Source organism: Gorilla gorilla, chromosome 18 (genome assembly GCF_029281585.2).
Source record: "Gorilla gorilla gorilla isolate KB3781 chromosome 18, NHGRI_mGorGor1-v2.1_pri, whole genome shotgun sequence".
Taxonomy (NCBI): domain Eukaryota; kingdom Metazoa; phylum Chordata; class Mammalia; order Primates; family Hominidae; genus Gorilla; species Gorilla gorilla.
Window position 1 is genome coordinate 66,222,878 of NC_073242.2, and position 12,168 is coordinate 66,235,045.

At 36.6% G+C, this 12,168-nt stretch overlaps 1 pseudogene; it reads right to left on the reverse strand.

The window, feature by feature from the left end:
* Window positions 1-5,052: 5,052 nt before the first annotated feature.
* Window positions 5,053-5,842, reverse strand: LOC129527824 (vomeronasal type-1 receptor 90-like; annotated as a pseudogene).
* Between the last annotated feature and the right edge of the window lie 6,326 nt (window positions 5,843-12,168).

Below are 12,168 nucleotides of genomic sequence, written 5' to 3' on the forward strand. Positions count from 1 at the left end.
TCTCAATGATTCATGTCCCTCTATAATTGGAAAAGTATATAAAAGACAAACTTGTTCTTACATTTGTGAAGGACAATTGAGCTTCATTTTAGCTAGACTTTGTCCTTGACCTAGAGAGAATGGATATCCCTGGGTGCTGAGAAAGGCACAGTCAGATATATCTAAAGAGGTGGGAGTTAGGGCTTATATATTCATCATGTATATATTAAGCACTTTTTCAGACACTTGGCATAATTCAATGAAGAAAGCAGATGACAGTTCCTGGGCCTCAATTTATTTTATGGAGTCAGACACTCACAATAGACTTCAAAAGCAGGTCATTTTGACAGAATATGAGATATGATGCCATTATGCCCTCCTGTAGGTATGGATGCACGTCTCAGCTTATGATTAGAAAGACACACCACAGGACCAAGTATAACATTTAAATATTTGAATAAATTCTTTTCAAAGTAACATCTCTTCATGAAAAAAACTCTCAACAAATTAGGTGTAGAATAAATTCACCTAAACCAATTAAAGGTCATGTATTACAAATAAATAGCTAATAATATATTAAATGAGACAAAGTTGCAAGCTTTTTCTATAAGACCTGGAACACAACAAGAATGCCCACTTTCATCAACCTTATTCAATACAACACTCTATATCCAAGCCAGAGAAATTAAGAGAACAAAATCAAAGGCATACAGATTGGAAACGAAGTTAACTTGTCACTCTTTGCAGACCACATAATTTTATATACAAAACCTTTAAAACTCCACTAAAAAACTGTTAGATCTAATGTAGAAATGTAGTAAACTTGCAAGAGATAAATTCAACATACAAAAGTCAATAGGGTTTTTATACACTAACAAGAAACTGTGTAAAAGTGTTTGAAAAAGAAATCAAGAAAACAATTCCATCTATAATACATACAAAAAGTATACTCAGAAATAAACTGAATCAAAAAGGTAAAATCTCTACATTAAAAGCTAAAAAAAGCTTTTAGAATTGAGGTCAAAAATTAAAAACAAATGGAAAGATGTCCCTTATTCATGAATTTCTAGAATTAATATTTTTTCATGTCTATATTACACAAGATAATCTACAGATTTAATATAATTCTTATCAAAATATCAGTGACATACTTTACAGACATAAGATAAAAATTCTATAATTTATATGATACAAAAAAGGCCCTGAAGAGTCAGGGCAATATCAGCTAAAAAAAAAAAAAAATGTGCCAACATTACATTACTTGACAACGAAACATGGTACAAAGCTATAGTATCCAAAACAGTATGGTATGGGCATAAAAACAGATACATAGGTTAATGGGAGTGAAATAAAAAGCTCAGAAATTCATGCATTTACAGCTAATTGATTTTAGATGAAGGTAACAAAAATACACAATAAAGAATGACAGTCTCTTCAATAAATAGTGTTGGGAAAACTGGGTATTCACACAGAGAACAACAAAATAACACCTTCATTTTACACCATATATAAAAATTAACTGATAATTTATTAAAAACTTAAATGTAAGACCTGACACTCTGAAACTGCTACCAAAAAAAAAAAAAAAAAAGTTGGGTGGAAGTCCCATGACATTCGTCTGAGCAACGAAATTTTGAATTTAACCTCAAAATTCCAGGGAACAAAACTAAAAATAAACAAATAAGATTACTTCTAACTAGGTCAGGCACGGTGGCTCACATCTGTAACCTGAGCACTTTGGGAAGAGGAGGCAGGTGGATCACCTGAGTTCAGGAGTTTGAGAACAGCCTGGCCAACATGGCGAAACCCTGTCTCTACTAAAAAAATACAAAAATTAACCAAGCTTGGTGGCGCATGCCTGTAATCCCAGCTACTGGGGAGGCTAAGGCAGGAGAATCACTTGAACCTGGGAGGTGGAGGTTGCAGTGAGCCAAGATCATGCCACTGCACTCCAGTCTGGGCAATAGAGTGAGACTCCATCTCAAAAAATAAATAAATAAAAAATAAATAAATAATTAAAATGGAGAGATAAAGACATACAAATATAAAAAATACTGAAGAACAATTAGCATAGGTAATTGTAGAGAAGTACTAAAAGTATGATAGAAAAGAAATGTATTTAAAAATATTCACTTCTGAGTTAAGTTTGTAGATGTAGACACCTGACAAAGAGTTGCTCCTACATTACACAAACAAAAAAGCTGGAGAAACTGCAAATGAATTGAATGGCTTGTTCTGAGCCATTTAGAGACCTGAATTCACGGGGAAGACAACAAACTCAACATCAGGGGATGCAGAAGCCTGCAGGTAACGGAGGCCCCAGGCTTTTATGTGCACCGGAAAGACCATGTACACTGGTAAAATCAAACCAAAACTTTTGAAGTAGTACCTGGTGTCTACGTGTAGGTGGGTGAAGGAGAAGGTGAAACCCTGGAGTCTACAGACACAAGGTTTACACCTTTGTTAGAGTGTTTCTAGTAACCCTACAAGGCCTGTCAGGGAGGATGGGGTAGAATCCTGAGAATGCTTCCGCAACAATGCTGATGGGGAGGGACCACTATCCCGCCCACTGCTACAACTCTGGAGACATAGCTCTCCCATCTCTCCTATGGAATACAAGGCCCAATGTGCAGTGTAAGAGCATCCAAACATGAGCCAGAGGGAACCGTGAAAAAACTCACAGCAGCTGATGGTGGAGAAACAAGGCCAACATCCACATCTCCGCACGGATGCATCTCCCATAAAGAAACTGAAGCCTAGCCAGGCGCGGGCCTTATGCCTATAATTCTAGCACTATGAGAGGCCGAGGCAGGCAGATTAATTGAGCCCAGGAGTTCAAGACCAGCAATATGGTGAAACCTTGTCCCTACAAAAAATACAAAAAATAACAGCATGGTGGCACATGCCTGTAGTCTCAGCTACTTGGGGGGCTGAGGCGGCAGGATCACTTAAGCCCAGAAGGTCGAGACTGCAGTAAGCCGAGATTGCGCCACTGCACTCTAGCCTGGGAGACAAAGTGAGACCCTGTCTCAAAACAACAACAACAACAAATAAACTAAACCGTTAATTTACAGGGCACTGTTGCAGACCCACTTCCACTGGGAGTTAGAAACATGGACTAGGAGCCTCTCTACTACTGGGGGAGAAACGGAAATGTGCTCTTGTCCCTGCATTGCATCTATAGGATGGGTAGGAAAATCTTTACATGTCAGTAACCACACGCCCCAGTTGACAGTGCTGTCTGAGGCTTCAGAGCAACAGAGATATCCTCACTCCCTCACCCCCTGCCACCAAGTTAAAAAACATGGAGTTGGCCGGGCACAGTGGCTCACACCTGTGATCCCAGCACTTTGGGAGGCCGAGGCAGGTGAATCACCTGAGGTCAGGAGTTCAAGACCAGCCTGGCCAACATGGTGAAACCCCGTCTCTACTAAAAATACAAAAAGTAGCCGGGCGTGGTGGTGGGTGCCTGTAATGCCAGCTACTCAGGAGGCTGAGGCAGGAGAATTGCTTGAACCTGGGAGGGGGAGGTGGCAGTGAGCTGAGATTGTGCCATTGCACTTCAGCCTGGATGACAAAAGCAAGACTCCATCTCAAAAAAACAAAAAAAAAAAAAACAAAAAAAGGAGTAAAAATGACAGTAAAATACAGCTGTGCATGAGACCATCTCTGATAAAAGGCACAAAGGGAAGGCATAGCAAACCTGGGAGATATTGGCAAAGTATCCTGAAAAGGATTTGAATTCCCTGGTGCTCAGAAGGTCATTGCTGCCATAACAAATTTCAATCCCAGCCTATCTCTCATCTACATGACCACAAACCCCTATACTAAGGCCTGTCTGAGGGAAAACTGCTCATCAATAACCTAAAAACTATTTACCCCCAATATACTGTTTTATACAACATATACTACTGCTTTTAACAAAAATTACAAGCCAAGCCATACTATTTTGTTTTAATGTGAGATCTTTATTTGTGTGAGAAGCAAATTAAAAACTGTAAAGGACAGAAGAAAATAAGCCATCAGGTAAAGGGGTCAGAAGAAATTAGGCATCACAAAACCTAGGTATATGGAAATATGATTAAATTTTTAAGCAAAAGGGGAAAAAGGGATATCAAAATAATCAGAACATTATAAACTAAACAAGCAAATTTGGAAAAAAGTCAAATAGAAATGGAATAATTTAAATACATATTAATATACCATGTATGAGTTAAATATTAAATTAGACTGAGTTGATGACGACAGGATTAGTAAACTGGATTAGTGAATTGAACTATTGAACAGAATGAATATAGCCAAATACAGTAAGATAAATAAAATAATAGCAATATGAATGTAATTATACATACATAAGTAACAGAATGAGAAGGAACACAGCACAATTATTTTACTTAAGTCCATATAAATAATAAATCACACTAATAAAATAATTATTTTCAAATTTCTAAAATTAAAAACCAGGTGTAAACTCATAAATGCAGAAGTGTGCTGTGTCTAAAAGACAGCAATAAAGAAAGATATTTAACAAAATAACAGTCAAACTGCATAACACCAAATAGAATGAAGACAAGTAAAAGCCATGAGAAGGAGAGATAACCTACAAGGGGAGAGTAAAATCTCTACAGTCTGTACAGACCCAGAAAACTGAGAAATAAATATTAACAGTTCTGAAAAAAAGTTATTGTTCAACCTATAATTGGATACATAGCTAGCATATTTTTAATAAATAAGGGTAAACTAAATTATCTTAAAAAGTAAAAAAAAAAAAAGAGAGAGAGAAAGGGAGAGAGATTGTATTTACCAACAGGACCTTCTTGAGTGTACACTTCAAGAAGGTGGAAAAGTTTTCTTATAGAAAAATTAGGGAATCAAAATTAAAGATAAAGATCTTGTAGACACAGGAGACTATAAGGGTGGACATTAAATTCAAGAAACCACTGTCTTTGGCAGCATAGGTTTCAAAAGAATTTAGATAGATTAAAAGTGTCATTAAATTATATATCAAGTCATCTACTTCTTGGATAATTTAACTAATGTCAAAAGAATCTATTTTTCAGACTATTTTTATAACTAATTTATTAAAAAATTATATTTATGTCACACATTATGCAAAATTTTGATTATTCTTTTATCAGAACTAATAAGTATGAAAGTGCTGACAGTGGAATAGAAACTGCCCACAAGCCTCTGGACACTCACAATGACTAAGTCATAAGCCAATAATAGAGCTGAGGAGGATGAGATAATAAGGTCCACCCAGTACATGACCACAAAGCAACTCACCAGCAGCAGGATGGTCTGGGTGGCCCTTTTCTCTGGGGAGGCTCTTGGAGAGAGGTTGGTTCTATGAAGGTGTTGGGATCATCTCTGATGCCTGGACAGGAGAATTACCATGTATGCACTTGAGAGCAGCATGACTGCTACAAAGAAGACATTCATAAACAGTGGCAGCTTGAAAGACAGCCTCCTGATAATGTAGCTTATGGAAGAAAGTGAGTTGTATTTGCTGATACTTAGCACATTGGTCTTGGTCCCATTAGAAGAAGCCACAATGGAGGAGAGCAGGTTACTACTGAGAGACAAACTGAGAACCCATAGGAAGAAGAAGGAGTGAAAGATGTAACCTGTGAACTTCTGTTTAATTGTTGCAGACCAGGAGGTGCCAGGGCTGATGGCGACAGCCTGCAGCATGCTCAGGAGGCAGGTGGTGCAGATGGAGAGGCTCCTCTTTACCCTGTGCATGTAGAAGAATGCCTTACACTTGAAGTCACTCTGAAAATACAGAGACTCAAACAGGTCTGGAGATGCCAAGAAGACCACAATGAGGAGCATCACTAAGTGGACAAGGGCCAGGTGACAGGTGATGAGGTCAGTGGGCTTAGGCCTCTGACCCTGAAGGAGTGAGAAGATTCGGAAGAATAGGAGGAAGTTGTTGGCTGTGAGTCCAATACCAGCTTGAAAAAGAAGGGCGATTGTTAGTAGTACCTTAAGTGGAACATGATCCTCTTAATGATGAAGAGGAATTATATTTTATATATCTGAAAAAAAACAATAGACCTCTTATCATCAATGTTAGTTATTGTACAGTCAAAATTATTACCAACCTTATCATTTTAATTTTACCCATTTATCTTGATTAACCCTGACTATCTCATACAAAATTTTTAAATGCAGCCTGAGTATTATGTTTTATAACAAATAACTCATATATATATCAAATATCAACACATCCACAATCACACCTATGTAGGGTGCACATTGTCTATACTCATATAGTACCCGTGGCTCACTCCTCAAAACGCATTTCTTTACTTTCTGTATTTTTTGTTTAATTTTCACCAGCCATAATAACATGCATATAAAATAAATCATGGATGCTTTTACAACTGAATTGAGGTAAACTTTGTGCTAATGGAAAAAGAATCACCAAAAATTCTTTGAAAAAAGTTGCAGTGAATCGATCCAATATCCCATCACTCTAATGCTTTTCTTATTGCCTCCCTGTTACATATTTAAGTACCCTTCTAATTAGATAGGGCTTCTGCTAATGATGAAGATAATCTATCATGAAGTCAGATGCTTATTAACCTTGACACCATCTGTACTTAATTTTCCTTTGTCATATTAGCTAAGATATTCACAGGATGTGGGGTTTAGGATGTGAACATTGCTGTACTAACAGTACCTTTACAAAATGGTCCTGGTTCTCTTGAAGCTTAGTTTTAATATGGTACTCCTTATCTAAGCCCTCATCATCTCAGAAAGGAATTACTAAAAACCCTGCTTTCAATTTTCAAGAGAACGAACAACACATTTCTCAAGTTCATGGCATCCATAATTTTACATTAAAATGCTTATGTGAAGATCTTTTTCTTGAGCCTTCACTTAATACAGAAATACCCTCCCATACCTTCAAAAACACTTTGCTCTTCAATAATAAAGGGAATTTTATTCATATGTTAATTGAAAGATCTCTGTATCAAAATAATTTTTCTGAAATTTTACTGAATAATTTGAAAATTGTTCTCTTGTTATTTGCTCTGGATGCTGGCATTATTATTTTATTAAATCAATTCAATACTGGCGTAGAACAATTCAGCTCTATAATACTGAAACAAAATCTGTAGACACTCTTTTTCTTCTGAGATGTAAAAGTGTTCAATTGTTTTCAAGGTCACTTAAAGCTACACTGGTCCCTAAGTGTAAATACATAAGGCAATGCAGATTATGTGATAGTCTGTGTTTTTGGCTCATACTCAGAAAATAATGGCTGAGGTAGACATTGCTCTAAGACCACTTGATGTGTATGAGTTTATCAAAAAAAATTGCAGCAAATAATTTTTACTCTTTATCCAAGCACTTAATCTATTAAAGGGACATATTTATTTCAACTTACAGAACCAACCAATTGATAGTTCTCAACAATATACATTTGCACCCTCAGCTCAGTTGGAATCTGTTGCCATATTGCACTCAGGAGAAACACCAGAAGAATATCGACAGAAAGTCTTAATGATCTTCACATTATAAGGTTCACAATCCAGTACAAGTAAAGCAAAATCTGAGTATGAATCACTAACATATATGGAATTATTTAATAACTATGTACCAGAATCTTTTTATTATTATTATTCAGGTATTGTAGGTTATCTAACAAAGAGAGACAATAAATGTAATAGAAAAAGTAACATAAATAATAATTTTAATATTTTCTCTTTTTACCCCAAAGACATCCAGCTCACCATTTTTCATTCATGCCCCCACTCTGTAAATGACTCTTATGTGACCTTCTACTCAATGGGACTCCAGGTCATTGGTGCTGAGCGTGGACACTGAGGAGGACTATGATTCTTATGGATTGAGATCAACAGATAAAGTATAATAGTATTAAATATGAATTTCACATAAGTAAAAAAGTGAGTACATATATGTAATATATAATAATATTTATGCATGGGAATACTACATGCAAATGTTTAAATATTTTATAGTTATATTAAAAAGTTACTTGTTCTCTTTCTGAATATTAAACTTAACTCTATGCTCTGTATTTTTATTTGCTGAGTCTGGCAATTCCAACATAAAATAATCATGAGATCTGAAAACATGGTATACCACTGAGAGAAATTAAATAGAAGAAAAAATCCATGAGGTCATATAGGTTGATCTGAATGTAGGAATCGGGTCCTGTTTGATGCAGTACACACTTAGAAATCTAAATGCGAATCTCAGCACTCACTATGAGATCTGGCAACGAGCTTGCCTTTGGGTTGATGGTGAAGCCCCTGAGCACTCTCAGAAGACAGATAATACAGATAAAGTTCATCTTCATTATTCTCACTTTCATCTCAGGATATTCTTAGTACTGTAAGCCCCAAAGGATATGCACAATCATGGATGTTAGGGAAAACAACACCTTTCAATGGACCAGTAACCAAAGGCTGATTATAAAGTCAACAGCCTTGATCAGACATCAGAAAAAAAGACTGTCATGAGAGAAAGAAGCTATTAACAAACCTGTCACTATTTTGCATTACAGAATATGCTATTTTGGACAAGATAAAGTTTGATTAGATCTATTATTTCATTATTAACTATTCCAATCAATAGAAAAAGAGGGAATCCTCCCTAACTCATTTTATGAGGCCAGCATCATTCTGATACCAAAGCCGGGCAGAGACACAACCAAAAAAGAGAATTTTAGACCAATATCCTTGATGAACATTGAGGCAAAAATCCTCAATAAAATACTGGCAAACCGAATCCAGCAGCACATCAAAAAGCTTATCCACCATGATCAAGTGGGCTTCATCCCTGGGATGCAAGGCTGGTTCAATATACGCAAATCAATAAATGTAATCCAGCATATAAACAGAGCCAAAGACAAAAACCACATGATTATCTCAATAGATGCAGAAAAAGCCTTTGACAAAATTCAACAACCCTTCATGCTAAAAACTCTCAATAAATTAGGTATTCATGTGACATATTTCAAAATAATAAGAGCTATCTATGACAAACCCACAGCCAATATCATACTGAATGGGCAAAAACTGGAAGCATTCCCTTTGAAAACTGGCACAAGACAGGGATGCCCTCTCTCACCACTCCTTTTCAACATAGTGTTGGAAGTTCTGGCCAGGGTAATTAGGCAGGAGAAGGAAATAAAGGGTATTCAATTAGGAAAAGAGGAAGTCAAATTGTCCCTGTTTGCAGACGACATGATTGTATATCTAGAAAACCCCATTGTCTCAGCCCAAAATCTCCTTAAGCTGATAAGCAACTTCAGCAAAGTCTCAGGATACAAAATCAATGTACAAAAATCACAAGCATTCTTATACACCAACAACAGACAAACAGAGAGCCAAATCATGAGTGAACTCCCATTCACAATCGCTTCAAAGAGAATTAAATACCTAGGAATCCAACTTACAAGGGATGTGAAGGACCTCTTCAAGGAGAACTACAAACCACTGCTCAAGGAAATAAAAGAGGATACAAACAAATGGAAGAACATTCCATGCTCATGGGTAGGAAGAATCAATATCGTGAAAATGGCCATACTGCCCATGGTAATTTACAGATTCAACGCCATCCCCATCAAGCTACCAATGCCTTTCCTCACAGAATTGGAAAAAACTACTTTAAAGTTCATATGGAACCAAAAAAGAGCCCGCATCGCCAAGGCAATCCTAAGCCAAAAGAACAAAGCTGGAGGCATCACACTACCTGACTTCAAACTATACTACAAGGCTACAGTAACCAAAACAGCATGGTACTGGTACCAAAACAGAGATATAGATCAATGGAACAGAACAGAGCCCTCAGAAATAACGCCACATATCTACAACTATCTGATCTTTGATAAACCTGAGAAAAACAAGCAATGGGGAAAGGATTCCCTATTTAATAAATGGTGCTGGGAAAACTTGCTAGCCTTATGTAGAAAGCTGAAACTGGATCCCTTCCTTACGCCTTATACAAAAATCAATTCAAGATGGATTAAAGACTTAAATGTTAGACCTAAAACCATAAAATCCCTAGAAGAAAACCTAGGCATTACCATTCAGGACATAGGCATGGGCAAGGACTTCATGTCCAAAACACCAAAAGCAATGGCAACAAAAGCCAAAATTGACAAATGGGATCTAATTAAACTAAAGAGCTTCTGCACAGCAAAAGAAACTACCATCAGAGTGAACAGGAAACCTACAAAATGGGAGAAAATTTTCGCAACCTACTCATCTGACAAAGGGCTAATATCCAGAATCTACAATGAACTCAAACAAATTTACAAGAAAAAAACAAACAACCCCATCAAAAAGTGGGCGAAGGACATGAACAGACACTTCTCAAAAGAAGACATTTATGCAGCCAAAAAACACATGAAAAAATGCTCGTCATCACTGGCCATCAGAGAAATGCAAATCAAAACCACAATGAGATACCATCTCACACCAGTTAGAATGGCAATCATTAAAAAGTCCGGAAACAACAGGTGCTGGAGAGGATGTGGAGAAATAGGAACACTTTTACACTGTTGGTGGGACTGTAAACTAGTTCAACCATTGTGGAAGTCAGTGTGGCAATTCCTCAGGGATCTAGAACTAGAAATACCATTTGACCCAGCCATCCCATTACTGGGTATATACCCAAAGGACTATAAATCATGCTGCTATAAAGACACATGCACACATATGTTTATTGCGGCATTATTCACAATAGCAAAGACTTGGAACCCAGCCAAATGTCCAACAATGATAGACTGGATTAAGAAAATGTGGCACATATACACCATGGAATACTATGCAGCCATAAAAAATGATGAGTTCATGTCCTTTGTAGGGACATGGATTAAATTGGAAATCATCATTCTTAGTAAACTATCGCAAGAACAGAAAACCAAACACCGCATATTCTCACTCATAGGTGGGAATTGAGCAATGAGATCACATGGACACAGGAAGGGGAATATCACACTCTGGGGACTGTGGTGGGGTAGGGGGAGGGGGGAGGGATAGCATTGGGAGATATACCTAATGCTAGATGACGATTTAGTGGGTGCAGCGCACCAGCATGGCACTTGTATACATATGTGACTAACCTGCATAATGTGCACATGTACCCTAAAACTTAAAGTATAATAAAAAAAGATCTATTTTTTCATTATTATAATAATATTTACTATTTAGAATTACATTTTAATGATATGTTTTAATAGTTTTTTTACATTCTTCCTGACATATATTTATGCTTAAAAATCCATATCAGAAAATAAATAACACCTTGTTTTATTTTTACAAGTTTAATAATGAAAAGTGTCATATTCTCATCAATTTCACCATATTCTATGAACAGTGTCCTAAAACATATTACTGGCCATCAACTATGATTATAAAGAATGAAGTGATTATAAGAATTGCACATGACCTAGTTGGCAGGGCAGTAGGTCTTTTTATTCACTGGCAATAGTTGGTAAACTGACAAACACAGCTGACAACATCAGAAAAGGGAGTCACCTTTTCCAGCTAAAACAATTTTTAGTAACCATCGTTTGTGTAATGTACTAATGACAAAAGAATGATTTTGGCAAGTTCCAGATACCATTGAGAAATGAAACTGGAATGCATCTACTATTCTATTGTAATTTAGCTTAGCAAAGAGTGCAGATGGTAGCACAGTGCTCACTAAGTGCAGATATTCAAAATCTCAAGACATTTTATTTTCACCTCATCTGAGAAAAAAACATGGGAAAAGGAAGTGTTACTGCAGAGGTAGGAAACAAACAAACAAACAAAAAAACACCCTGGCAGGGCTTGATCACTAACTCTGAGCTATAACTTTTTGGAAATCATAAAATTATGTCTGCCAGTGCATTTTTTTCTGATTGCCAAACTCTAAAATTTTGAGCAAAATATAGGACTTTTTTTCCTAAGTGCTTTCAAGGCATTTTACCATCATATCCCTGTGCATTAGAGTAACAGAAAAATTATGCTCATATTAACTGTGTCAAATATTGTACTAAGAAGGAAATGGAGGGCATATCTTTCTGCTCAGGTACCCTGATCAGGAACGATTAGGATCCATTAAGACCCATCTTTTCAGACATCTTCCCTCTTCTACATGAAGTACAGGGCTTTTAACATGAACTCATTTAAGAAAAACTTAAAATTCTCTCATGATACA